General features: G+C 37.6%; 1 protein-coding gene across 2 annotated transcripts in view; it reads left to right on the top strand.

Annotated features, from left to right (window-relative positions):
- Positions 1-14896, top strand: part of LOC133528251 (homeobox protein homothorax) — a 352169-nt gene that overhangs the window by 188836 nt on the left and 148437 nt on the right. The gene's annotated exons all lie outside the window — the stretch shown is intronic.

Raw genomic sequence — 14896 nt, 5'->3', positions numbered from 1 at the left:
GTTTTTGTTGTTCATTTACCTGAACTTAAGATACTTAAGTGTAAGATACTTGGGCTTGCGATCCAGATATACCTAGTATGGAACTATTTCGTTCCAGGTCGGAAACCTTACTTTATTAGAAATATCCAAATTGCACGGAAGACCCGCTGGATCAAGAATCAGATCCCAATATTTGCACACTAGTTGGGTTGAGAGTACTTAAACATTATAAACTACAATAGATTTCATATACTTATGTAGGTACTATAGAAAAAGTGACTAGGTCCTACAGCCGCGAAGGCTGGATAATAATTAGATTTGTTCCCAAAGTAGTGCTTAAACATTTTAAAACACTCTTCCTCATAAAGGAAAAACATACACAAGTATCGCAACTATGTAGTCAAATATCCGTGGACCCATCCATCATAGCGACGGAGAGCAATCTTGTCTTGGCAAGGTCAACGATAACACTATCGCCATCGATAAGGATAAAATAAGAACAGATTAGATTGAGGCTGAGTGGCTTAGTGGGTTCGATTCTCCGTCGGGTTACAGGAAATGTTGATACTTAAAAGTTATTAGCTTCTTGATAATGTAAAAATTAGGGCTCGCAGAAAACCCTTTTTTTGAAATAATAACAATAAAACACAAGACAGTAAAAGGATACTTCTTTATTTTTATATAGCAAGGAAAAATATATTCATAGTTAGGTGCCTATAGGTAAGTAAAGATATTTGATTGGAGAATTATGATGACGTAATTTTGCAAAAAAATATAGAATTTACGCAAAGTAGTGCTTTATTTTGTTTATAGACAGCAAACCGAACTCATAGGTAGTTTTGGTCACCTACATAGGAATCTAAATTTCATAAGAATCAAATAAACTAAATTAAATCTGAAAGAAAGTTCTTCAAATCTTCATTCCTTTTTAACTCAAACATTTAAAAACATTTAACTCGGGTCACTCACGCAACTTCAAACTTGTAAACTTGCGTGAGTGACCCATTTTGTTTCCATACCCCAAAACCCAGTTAATTCTGTCCACGGCACAACCGCAACGAACAATCGATTCCGATGACAGCTAAATCGATGCGGCAACGAGCCGATGCATCGATTGTATCGATCGTCGGCGCCCGAGTGTCATCCGTCTGGCAAGGTCATCACACTGTGGGTCAACTCAAAATATAACCTATAAATTAAATAGTGAACCGTAGTAACCATACCTTTGTTTTTAGGATTAAAATATCCACAAAAATAGGTAGATAAATACCTACTTTGATTTGTTGTCGCAACGCATAATATAAATATAAATTTATATCGCTATAAATGTGGGGGGGGGGGGGGCGAACATTCAAAATATAACTTATGTAGGGGGAAAAAAAAGTAGGGGAATATATAACGTTCTCAAAATAATAAATAGGTTAATTTATTTCAATTCATAAGAACAACGCGGTTTTTAGGAATATTCTTATCTCTTACGAAACGTTTTAACAGACATTAAACACTAAAATCCAGTAATTATCTCAACTTTAGTACGAATATAGCCCACAATAATCGCACAAAACACTTTCCAAACAACTTTACAATGTCATCAAATTTATTTTACTGCCGGCCAAAATTACCGCTCTTATACCGTAACGCCATCTATTGAGCTATCTGTCATAACACTACGCGGTCACCCGTCGATCTAAATTAAGCTCAATAGTGCTATATTTACGGTTACAATTAGCTTGACAATGAAATGCACTTGCACCGTTATGGTGTCCGGCGCGCGGGAATATCCATTTCGCTCTCGCGCGTATGATTGGCGCGCATCTGTCTTCCTCTTGTTTTAACACGTCAGCTTCATTGCCTGTTTCCATTACACTATATCAATTACCGGCCATTGCACAGTTGACGGTCATTTTCATTTCATATGAAGATTTCTAAGTTCTTCGAAACACCGATGCTGAATGAATAAAAAAGCACCGTAAGGTTTGTACGAACGGTGAAAAGAAAAAATCCGTCAGATAAAATATAATAAAGTAGTAGAATCGCAAATGGAATCGGAAGAAGCGCAGTCAATTTATTCGGAGGTTCGTTACAATAACGATTTTATCTGACGTCTCGAATGAACGCCGAAGACGGATAACTGTGAACAAAAACTCTGTAGGAAAGAGACGCCGTGGCAGAATCGATTCCGTCCTCAAAGAAAGGACTAGCGAGCGAGCACGCGAGATCGCGTCTTTACGACGTGTGAAAGAGATAAAACAATTCCTTATGTCGCTATTCTTAAGTCATTTGCACATTCGAAATGGCGCGTTACCGGCAGACATTAAGGTCGCAATTTCATTGTTACGAGCGCATATTGACGATTGTGGGGTATCGTAACGGAATGTTATAACTTCATTTAGCGGTATTTCTGATTAGATCCTTTTGTAGTAAAAAATAAGGTCGTTATTTGGGTGCGGGGGAGAGGGAGGTTAGTAGTCGGATGCACGACGTCGGTTGCCATAGTAACGGGTGTGGAATGCCACGGGGTTACCCGCTCAAGTGCTGTTTTTACCCCGATTAGGAGGAAAAATATCTATTAAGAAGTAATAATTAATTACGTGCGTTAATGAGAATTGTAATAAATGCCTCGTAATACGTGCAACGCGACTTTTATTTTTTATTGACGGTTTTAGCGCTTTCTTATCAATTTTATCTTTAACCAGAGTTCAGTAACAAGAACTATGACACCATTACTAAAGATGATGTGTTTTTCTAGTTTTACCGCGATGGTAGCTAATAAGTAACTTGTCAGGGAGTAAGTAGAAACCGCAGTTTATTTCGCATCTTTCTTTTTAATCACTTTTTTAATAATCCTAGATTATGTTTAGTTTAGGTAACTAATCATGGCAAGTCATGTTTTGGTCAAACGTGTTTTCAAGTAGCTAATCTGTGTATTAACGATTAAGAAATTAGTACGTCAATGTATTTCGAAAGCTATTGTGTTTTTATTTGAATAGACATGTATGTTGTGTAGGTACAATGTGTCATTGAGTTGTCCATGTTTATTTTACGACTCTATTACCATCTGATTGATTGGCACTTAGCATACTGCATTTACACGTGTTTTGCTAATTAACTGTATTTTTTGTAGTCAAAATTCGAATTTAAAATTTTAATATTTAATGCCCATTTGTCCAGGCATACATTATTCAAGCGCTCATAATTACCCGCTTAACTTGAAAAACGAACAAATTTTTAATATTCTCATTTCGAATTCACCTTCAATATTCGAAATTAGATAGAACGAAACAGAGCGAGCCTGTAGAATTAAGAGTGAGCAGGAAAGCACTAAATTGCTCAATTTGTGCGTCTCATAAGATGCCTTCGGTTTCCTTTTTCAAAAGTCCAATGAGATCGATCGTTCGCCATGTCCGCAAATTAGAGCTGGAATCGTTGTTCGTTAGCGTTCCTTCCGCTCCAAAACGACTTAACCGCCAATCAAGTATTACACTAATCTCTCCTTTACATGCACGTCTTTAAACCCTTTTTTACGTGCTTCTTTTTAATCTTCATCTGGTTTGAGAAAGTCAAAGCTCACCGCCGAAGCAGAAATGCATTTTAGTGTTGCCAGCGGTCTCGGGGCGCTCATTTCGCTTGAACCTTTTAAGGGCGATGCGATCGGGTCAGACTTCATTACTGGCGCGACCCGCGCCCCCGGGGCTGATAATTCTAGAACTATCTCTTAAACCAGTAAACATATGATCCCTGACCATGCATAGGTTTTTCGAATCTCGAGGTCATACTTATACTAGTTTGTTTGAGGCTAATAACGCCGTGTGATCATTCCTTAACATGCAATCAGCAATGACGCGTATATCGAACGATGTCGATGATCGAGTCAAGGCTATAAAAGCAATACTTCGGTCATTAACATAACTTAGGTACTGCGTGAGTGGAGTTGCTACAGATTTCGTAGAATTAAAAACAGGGATCAGAATATAAAACCACAGCAAAGTTTTCTTTATATAGGGAAACTTCCCCCAAAAGATACGCACATTTTCTTATACCTACCTTATGGAGTTAAGACTATACCCACAAATTATGAAATTGTACCTATATAGGTCAAGACTATTTTTGAACCTAGATTGTAACCTAAACTTTTCGCATCAATTGTACATGTTTATGTTTTGTTTGTCACTAAGTACATTTTTCAAACTATTTATAGATACAAATTATGTGTAATATTTTTTATTAAATTCATAGTTAAAACATGAATTATTTCTTCTATGTTTTGACTTACGCTCATTTTATTTATTTTATTTATTTATTTAAATATGAAACAAACGGTCATACAAAAAAAAAATATTATTACAGTTTCTTATCCTAATCTAGACCTATAGTTTCCATGTTTGTTAAACATATCTTTATATAGAAGCACGAAAAGTACCTATCTACGTTTAGGTTCAGCTAAATAGTAAGAGGTTACACAGAATTTGAGAAATCAGATTTACAAAACACTCAGTGAAAAGCACAATGTAAAACACGTTCTACGTTTATAACAACTTTTGAATAAGTATGAAGTATCGACAAACATGACATAATAATACTTATTATATACGCGTTAAGATTTATATGCTACTAGTCTTGAATACTCTTTTCAATGAACTTATGGTACAATTAAATATGTCTACATTTTTTACAATGTTATGATCATTATAGAGGGCACATGCTCGTTTAATAAACATATTTTTGGAATAGTTGGTTGGATTTTAGAACCTTAAAGTAAAAAAATAAAAAAATTACAGCTTTATATTCTTATAAAATACATCATAATAGTTATAACACAACAAGACGATAAAAGCAGGGAAATTTTAGGTCTATTAAATCTTAGGACACAGGATAGGTACGGCATGACAGCTTTTTCTTAGACATCCTGGAAGGCAGGATTGAAGAGTGGAGCCAAGTGAAAAATATTGCAGCGTATGGGGAAATCAAAAGACTGGCCCACGAAAGAAAGGATTAGCGATTGCTACACAACAGTTCCTCTCAACAACTCCTCTTTAGTTACAATGATGATGAAAACTTCATTGCGCCATATAATGCCATGCCTAAGGGTAAACATTTCGAGACAATCCATTCATCATTAACTGTAATAAAATATTATATTTAATGTTATTCTCGTTAAATAGACATGCTCCAAATTCTCAGTTTGTTGCGGTTATTTAGGTTAGTCTCTTCCATATAAGCTACCATCCTTTGATAAACCATTAGTTTAAAATTTAACAGTTAGCCCCATAATTTTTAGCCATAAGTATGGTATAGGTAACAGTAACTAGAGTAGGTAGTAGGTACCCACACGCCACCTCAATTTAATTTCTTTACAGGCCGTCCACATAAAATCCCTTCGTTAAATAAAGCGGTTCTAATTAAGGCTAGACCCGCAGTAAAACACGGCCCGTCGTAAAACACTTCACGTCCATGTCACCTGTCAATTCCTCGTTGCGAGATAATATTTCCCGAGCAAACTGCTCGCCTTGCGCTCGTAAAATGCATGTACTAACCCAATAAACGCGGAAGCAACGTAAAAACCTCGTAAAATCCGGCAATATTAATAATGAACACCCATTTTCGGTGATACCAATAAGATATTGACTATAATTTGCGGTTTTCCGCATTTTTTTCGAGTCGTGCGGTCCGCGCGTGAGAATGCAATTTGTTAGCTTCTTCGACCTTTCACCCATGCCGTGGTATGCTAATAGCAGCATGATTGGTTTTTTTAAAGCCGTTTTTCGAAACGGGGGATTTTTTTCTAGCTCTGGCAATATTGGATGTTAGACAGTTGCGCTAGGTAGTTGCAGTTTGTGCTAAGTTGGCGCACAGGTAATGGAGAGCTGCCGCAGGTTGCGCTAGTAGTTCGCCGCTAAAAGCCCCAGTCATTAAAGCGGGGCACACCCACGTCTTCATTAGAAGCATTGGCTTATCGTTAAAATCGATCTTGTTACGAACAATGAAACGCGTCGAAACAAAAACCGGCCGAGCGGTAAAAGAATACGAGAAACGTAATCGGGACGAACGTCGCGCCAAATAAAATAAAACCTCAATCAAAAATCTAAAGGCATTCGGTATCATAACCGGCCGGTGCGTCGACCCGGCCGCCATATGAAAACACGAACCGTGTGGGTTACACGGCCGAGACGAAAAAAAAAAACAAAACTATAATAATGTAACGCACTAAGTATCCGTCTTAAAAATACGCCTCGATCTCTGTTGCGCGCGTCGCGGCATTAACGCGCCGGTCCAGCACTACTCCGCGCGACTGTGACCTTTTCGAGGGTTGCACAAGGTTTGAATTCGCGTGGTGGGTGCGAGAGGACTCCTCGCGGCGGAGGGCCGGAGGGTGGAGGGCGCGGGGCGCGCGGGCGGCGGCGGTGATGGATGGCCCAATCAGGCGGCGTGGCGGTGCCGGCCGCGCTAATCGAGCAGTGCGCCCCGAGAGCCGAAGCAACGCACACACGCACACACGCACGCACAGCCTGCGGCCCGATACCGCCGATTACATGTAAAAGCGCAGAACCTCCGAAGATAACACATAATACCCCCGCAATGAGCCGGACCGTGCACCGGCGGGAAATCGATGAAAAACAGCCGAGACAACAAAAACGAGGGCGGCGGGCAAACAGCGTTCCGATGAATAACGCCGTATTTACGTCTATATCCGGGCGGATCGATAGCCACCAACTGTTGTAAACAACTGGGGAAAAAAGCGAGTGCCACCCTCGCGGCTATTAACGGCCACGTGACTAATTTTCGGAACTGTCACGGCCAGGGCCGGTGCACGTGGACGCACAATACCGTATGCGCTGCGCCCAATTGACTCCGCAACCGACTCGCCAACTCCTTGGCACCTTACTCACACTACAATTAATTGCCTACTTCAAATCGTCCAAAGAATCCCTATAAATCAACGCGTTTATCCTTAAGAGACCTTTCTCCGACTAATCTCCGAATTGAAACGAATCTAATGAAACTGGGATACGTAAAAAAAACAACGCAACATCTCGATGCCCTACAATCATTTTAACTTTTTTCCGACGCTGGCTCACGAGTATTTTTTTATTATTTTTAAATCTGTCTCTGGAGTTGTTTTTTTATCTTTTTTGTTGCCTTTTCATAAATATTTTAAAATCGGATTCAGTCGGGGACAGGCGAGGCGAATGGATTAGGATTTAGATATTTTCGGGGCTTGTAATTTATGCCCCTCTTTGTTGAGATATGAATAATGAGAGAGAGAATAAATCTCCGTCGCTCCGATAGTTCCGCTCGTATCGGCCAAGGCGGATAAAGCTGATGTTTGTTTTCTTCATTCATTGAACTTAACTTCACTCTTTTCATTCATGAACTTCTAAAACTAGTAAGCCTGCTCATTACCTTTGCCGTTAACATTCTAAAGCGTTGTGATAGTTTTGACAGTCAATGTCGTTATATTCGTTATTTTAATCGAGCCAGAATGGTTCCTCCACTGATTGCTCCACTTAGTAAGCCCATAGCGTACCCGTCAGCAGCTATTCCAAATATGCACCTCGTTTAAAAAGCCCTTAAAGAAATTATTAAAGAATCACAAAAAAGGGTCAAGCCGATGATTTACCGACCTCAATTTTGACAGGTCGTAGTTATGTTTGACCGAAATTATAGTAATTTGACAAAATAGGCATCTACTTAAAATAAACGTTGTGTTAAAAAAATGTATGATTTAAAACGGGCACTTGGTAATAGAGCAGGTATCTCCGGAATGCAGCTCTGGCACAGACCAGGTGACTCCGAGGAATTTTATAATTCCTGCGATCAAGCTAGCCGCCATCGATGGCTAACTTACCTAAACATTTCTTCTTACTCTCAATTTAATTGATTTTAACTGACCCGTTATAACCCAGAAAAACCTTCTCCGTTTTTGCGCGCCGACATATGTCATCGCTGTAGAGAATTTCGCTTATTACATGATTTTATTCGCCGATAAAAACAAGCCTACGCAGCGCCCTCGCGTTACTTTTTGTCGGCTAACAATATTTTTGCATCAAAATAAAGACAACTTTTTATTCATAAGCGGCCATTTCAAGCGTTCAAAAATAATAATGAGGCGGTTATAAAAATCGCGAATTTATATGAGAGAACCCTCGGCTTAATATGATTTCTTATAGCGAGTAGTCCTTATTAAATAAACTTTGAAAACGAAAATTATGTCCTCCGCCCGATGCCAATAAAAACGGGGATTTGACAAGATTAAAATTGTAATTCAAGTTATTTCTGACGTGCATGTTATTGCTTTTTCGCTACGGTCCTTATTATTTTTACATTTTATTGTAAAAGTTGCCGATGTAACCTCAGCCCGAGACGCCGGTCATCGAGACGGTTTTTAATTAAACCTGGTGTAATTTAAGCGGCATGCCAAACGCGTAAGGGCATAATTCACACAAGAAAAAACGAAAAGTTTACCCATACTGTATTTTTTTTAATAAAATTAGGTATAATGACACTACGTGCATGCTGAGTGAGTAATTTGAGTGGGGGTGGATAAAAAGAAAAAAAAAACACCGGCTGGCATAATGCGCACTCCGTCGGCGTCACTTGGCTCAATAAGAAAAAGAAAAAGTCTTCGCGCCTTCCCGCTTCGCTGTCAATATCCATTCATTTGCCGTGGATTTTTTAACAATATTCAAAACAGTTTAGAGAAGTTTTTGGCAGTTTATCATAATGATTTCTTTATTGACGAGTTTGTTTTCATTGAAATTTATTTATATCAATTGCGATGCTAAAACAAATCCTAGTAATTGATATTATAATGATTGCTTCAAAAGTTTTTTTGCACATCAAGCCACGTCAACAATTCATCGTGATAGGTACTACAATTTACCCGCATTAAGGTATAAATTTGAACACTAGCAACACCAAGCGCCGCCATTATGGGATTACATCTAATGTACGTAGGTCATTCAAAATAATCGCACAGATTAAACAGACATGCGACTAATAATGCCCAGTGATCGATACCTGACTTGCCGGCTTAGGTGATACCTATACAGCCAACATAACAATGTTAGAGCACTCATTGATAATGTCACTTGAGAGTAGCTAACGTTGAGTGAAGGGCCGTTCAGTACAGATACTGATGCTCTGAGGGTGAGAAGTACTTATACATATTTTTAAATGTTTTATTGAGGGTATAGGTATATTTTGATATAAAAAACTGTGACAAAGTTTTATAGATCGGAGATAAATAACTATAAATTACATTAAAATACCTTCAAGGTACAATTTTAAGAAAAAAATATAGACAATGAAAAAAATATATTTGCGGTACAACTTGAAGCGCATCGCACCTAGCGATTATCGACTTACCACAACTGCGGTAACAGCTAACTTGTTAGGAAATGAAAAAAAAAAAACAATAAAACAAGTACTAACAAGAGCTAGCCATAATGCTCAAGGCATAAACGCCATAGACCGTTGCGGTCGGGCCCACCGCAGGCCATTTGTCGTTTTAAAAAGAAAACTAGTTTAAGAAAATGGTCGTCTCGTATGGTAACTATACGTTCTTTATTTAAATTGCAACGCCTCAGGTCATGTCCCGCGGTTAGATTCTAATTGAAACAGGGTAATCGATTTTGGCATCGTGTTGTCGCTACTCGCCGGTAGGTGGCATTAGCAGTGTAGGTAAGTAACGCGAAGTCTTGTAAGAGGGAAGTAAAAATATGCCCGTTATTCTTATTAGAATGTAAACTACTTAGTTTCTAATTAGAAGTATCGTAAAAATCTAACATCTTCAATTATTTTAATGATCGACAAATCGAATGGAGTTAGACCAAGATAAGTCTGCAACGATTTTGATAGCACACGCAGTGCAAGTGTTATTTATAGGTACGTTATAATTTTATAGAAGTTTGACGTTCAAAATAACACTTGCACTGTGTGTGCGCTATCAAAATCGTTGCAGACTTATCTTGGTCTAACTCCAGTACAATCCCAGTTGTATTAAAACTATTATGTAAGTATGTCTGTCTACTCATACAGTAATGGAACTTACTAAATGCATATTTTTATTGTTCCAATTCCCTACCACATTTTCATAAAAGAAAATTCCCCCTTATGAAAAATACATGAACAAGAAACAATCATGCGGATACCAGAAAAGCATAACAATATAGGTAACTGGCTATAATGCGTACCATATTCCGGGATCGTAATTGAACAGCGTATGCAAATGTGGCTCGGGCTTGCCTCTTTAATATTTATACGGCCCTAGTACTTTCACAGAGGCAGGTGTATTGCGACATCTTTTAAACAGTTATTTGAAAAATATATCAGTTATTCAATATTATAATTACCATATTAGTTTCTTTATCCGTTTTTTAAAGTTAGGGTTTACTTATACAGTTTAACCATAAAAATATTAGAATGAAGCTTAACGTAGTGTGTCGCAGCTGCGGGTCAGGGTACAAGCTGCCAGTGGTCAGGACCGCAGAGAGAGGAACCGATGGACTATCCGCGTTATGTCCAGGACTACCGTCTTCTGCATCTGACCCTTGATCCAGCCAAGCGAGTGTCTTTAGGTGTTGGTTGAGGCTCTTCACTATGCGACGTTCGCTGAAATTACTCTAAGGATCGTCGAATCAACATCCTAAGCCTATACATGTATTATATCACATATTAGTTATCTTTATGTTATTACTGTTATTAGATGTAGTAAAACATGCTATGTTAATTTATATGCCGTTAATGTTATCTCAATCAAGTTAACATTGTCTCAGTTTTACCGTTTCTTGGAACGTCCATCATCAGGCCATCACATAAATCTTGGTTTCGCATATAAATCTACATTTAACGGCCTGACGCGACATTTCCAAACGCTTAGGTTAACTAAAATAGAAAAAGTATTTACGGCAAATATGTTCTAGGAAAATGAATTAAGGAGCATGTCATATTAATTAAATAAATAAAGCGAACATTTATTGGTGCTAATATACTCTCAATTCTAATAAATTTGCGTGATTACATACTGCCGTTTTTAAGGATAAACTCCATATTTAAATATGTCTGTGTTGGTAATAAATTATTTTAACATTACCTGTCATTCTAATTTCAAATTTAATCATGGCATCTATGAAAAACAACTTAAAAATAGAACACAAAATTCAAAAATAGAACGCGACCCCAACGTATTCGTCAACGTAAAATTGTCTTAGAACGCGTTGACATTCAATTAATGTTAAAATGTGTTTTACATCGTATATATCATCAATTTAATTTACAAAAATAGATCATAAGGCGCGCTAACAAGATTTGTTTTTCCAAGAAAAGTACGGTGTGAGTTTTCTAAGGATACGTTCCACTCAGAGAATCGGGTAATTAAAAATAAACGGGTGTGTTTACGCCTTTTAGCTCGGGCCCGACGGATACGTGCTATCGTTTGTGGTTATTTTTAACGTTACATTGCATAACGTTAGATTTACGTGCTGGGTACGTGCGCTTTTATAGTTACATTTAATTGTATAGTTTTCATCGATATTTTGAGAATGTTTATCGGCAAAAAAGGGGCATTTTTGCTCTTAAGAGACGAAAAAGATTGGGCACCTGTGACCAAAATCCTTCAGTAATATATCTTTATTGCAAATAAGCTTAGATAATAACGTAATCGTCAAATGTCAACTCGTGGTACAGCTACAGATCTTTACCTACTAACCCTAACTTTTACATCCTGAATATTTCCTAAAAAAAGCTCAAGACAAGATTATCTCGTGACAAATATATCTGTTATTCCGGTGTCCGAAACATACCCATTGTACGGGGTTGTTCGAGCTGACGAGACACGGCTGATTGATCACGCAAGTGTGATTACATGTCGCTGACGTCAGTGAGTATGTGCCAAACTTCTGTCAAGTCTGACGTCATAGTTGCCTGTGCCAATTTCTTAGCGTTATTCAAGACAAATGCACTATGCATACCATACCTAATTATCTAGCTGACATAGTAGAGTGTGCCAGTCAATTGGATCCTAAACGAAGCGAAGGGTTCTATAATAGAATCTATAAAATAGTATTACTACCAAGATGTACCCAAATAATTTTGCTACCATGTGACACATACTGCTTTCAAATTATCTATAAGAAAATTATTATGGTTCAAATTATTTTACCTATAAGCTAAATAATAGTATGCACAAAAAAATTGTGTACTGGAACAGGAAAGTTACTTTGGTCCCTCCTAGCAGGGGAAAAAAAGCCCTTTTACGAATAGGTGTAATGAAAAATATATGTATAGGTGAGGGTTCTCAGAAAAAAAAATTATCCGTTTTGCCTTAATTACCCTCAATTTTCTATACAAAATTTATTAGTCAGTTTTGTAACGGTCCATACAACATGTATTAACATGGCTTCGTTACAAAACTGACAGTTAAAAGTTGGATACTTTTTTATTGTTTAAATCGATAGTGCTCTGAGTAGATATAACTCAAAATCTGTTAGGTTTAAAAAGAAAAGTACAGGGTACATTTTTTTCTGAAAATGCCCTGTATTTTATGAATTAATGCTTATCTTTCAGCTGCCGAAGAATCAAAACTTGCCAAGACAAATTCAATTTAGATTTGTCATAGCTTCATAATCGGTATATAACTGTCAAGTAATGGTTCCTACGTTGCGCCGACTAGGTATAATTGAAATGTAGGTATACGAGTATCCATGTTTAGGCAATTATTATTAAGTAACTATTCTTCAGCGATTCCGAGGAGTTTATTTTTATATTGCTATAAAGTCACCTGACAAAATACTCATTAAAATAAAATAATCCAACATTTAGGAATTCGCAGCAAAATCTGTTTTTGGCCCCAACTTGGATAAAAAAAATACAATTTCCGCGAACACTTCTATCAAAACATTGCCAACTGACTCTGGCGACGTTCAAGAATAAATCACACTTTGCCCTTCACCTTGAAACGCCTTAAGTCACGATGCCGCCATTAAAATTTAAACCTTAACGACATATCGTTAAATTTGAAATTGGTTTGCAGGTATTGACAGTTAGTTTTGTTAGGTTGGTAGTGTTTAACGAGGTGGGTGGGTTCCGTGGCGGGTCGTCTGTTTGTCTTGGACGAGGTTTTTTGAGCTCCTGGTCATTTGTACTCCGGTTACATTACTGTTTATTGGAGGGTACAATTATAAGGTCATTGCATTGAAAGAAACGTGCCTAAAAGCTGATTGAAATCCTCTGGCAAAACGCAAAATTTCAAAATTTAAATTTTGGCTTTACTGTTGCTTTAGGCGTAACAAGCCCCTTTTCCAATAGGTTAAGACACTGGGTTTCTTTATTGCCTCTCCAAACGTCACCGATAATTGCATGCGATTTGCTTGTAGATCGATTGAATTCGTTGCTCCTACTTATCCAGCAATTATCTAAAATCGCATGCAGTTAGTTGCAACATCTGTGGAAGCCTCTAGGATGACACCGGGAAAGCGCTAAAGATTGAGGAAATCATACGCATTATGTCTAACAGTAATGTCGTCCAGCTACACAGACAAAAAGACAAAAGCCATCTCACCCATGGTCGTGGTCAGAAAACAACTATAAATAATAGACGCAGCTTAATTAACTCCGGGCACCAGGAAAACATAACAAGCGAGCAATTACTATTCAAGCTTGTTACGGCTCTTATTTATGCACGCAAGACGCACCAAAACGACATCAGTCCACTTAATCCCAGGATTATTCGCAGCAAAACTGCATTTTACGATGCGACACGCTATTTTCGTACGGAATAAATAGCTGGTGCGTTTATGACGCGCACTGACAGTGATATTTTGTACATCTGATTTATCCCAGGGCACCAGGGCAACATAAAACGAGAGCTTTATGACCATAGATAATCATCCGATTAGAACGTTCTAATTTCTAATTGATGACAGTTCGCGCGCTATGTTGGCAGCGCTGACTAGCTAAACTTTTATTGGCTTCATTCTTTATAAGTTATAAATTACTTACTTATAACTTTTTAGTACTTGTATTTGTATCTAACTTCGTAATATTCTAAAAACGTGCGCCTATAAAGCGTCAGTCGGACAAATAATTAGCCTACGCTTAGCATGCAGGCTTCGCAAGCCGGATCTATATTTTAATCCTTCATTTTGCCGCCATTTTGAAAATAGACCTTTGCGTTGACTGATCGGCGGCCGCTGCGCGTTTAATTAAATACGTTTTTCACATACCTTTGGTTTTAATTTTAATTTAATGCAGCTAATTTTCTACTTCATTTAATATTAGTTCTTATATACATAAAGATATGGTTGGTTTTGTGTTGTTAGTGGTGGGACGGTCGGTTGAAGGCAGAGAATGCGATGGTATCACAAAGTATCGAGGATCAGTGTAAAAGGCCGATGACGCCGTGCGGTTTTTTGATAATATTTCCAGTTAGTTTCGTTTTGTTTGGGTATTAATTTACGTCTCGAGATACATGTGTGATACAGGTTTCTCGGTTACCCAATGTAATGTATAGAGTTGGTGTCATCTGTCAAATTGCTTACGCATTTTTTTGAAATACTAGAACACGAAAGACATGAAAGTGTATTCTTTATCAATTGTAGAATCATGTTTAAATAAAACTCACGTTTTAAATGGAGTTGACAAATGCATTAAGTTGACATATGGTAATTTATAAATGTATACGGCAAATGGCATTAATACAAATTATACGCAAAAAGGCTTGTGTTTAAAATGAACCTGTGAATAGCAATTAACTGTAGATATGTCATCTGTCAGATGTACATACCTACGCGTTCTTACGCGTTGAAAAGTTGTCTTAGTAACAATAAATAGAATAATGGTATCAACTAGAATATAATAAAATAGAAAACATTTGTGGCTCTCCATATAGAAGGGTCCTTATGCATTGCAGAATAAGGAC

This window comes from Cydia pomonella, chromosome 19 (assembly GCF_033807575.1).
Source record: "Cydia pomonella isolate Wapato2018A chromosome 19, ilCydPomo1, whole genome shotgun sequence".
NCBI classification, from domain to species: domain Eukaryota; kingdom Metazoa; phylum Arthropoda; class Insecta; order Lepidoptera; family Tortricidae; genus Cydia; species Cydia pomonella.
The sequence above is the reverse complement of the archived record's forward strand: the minus strand, read 5'-3'. Positions and strand labels throughout refer to the sequence as shown.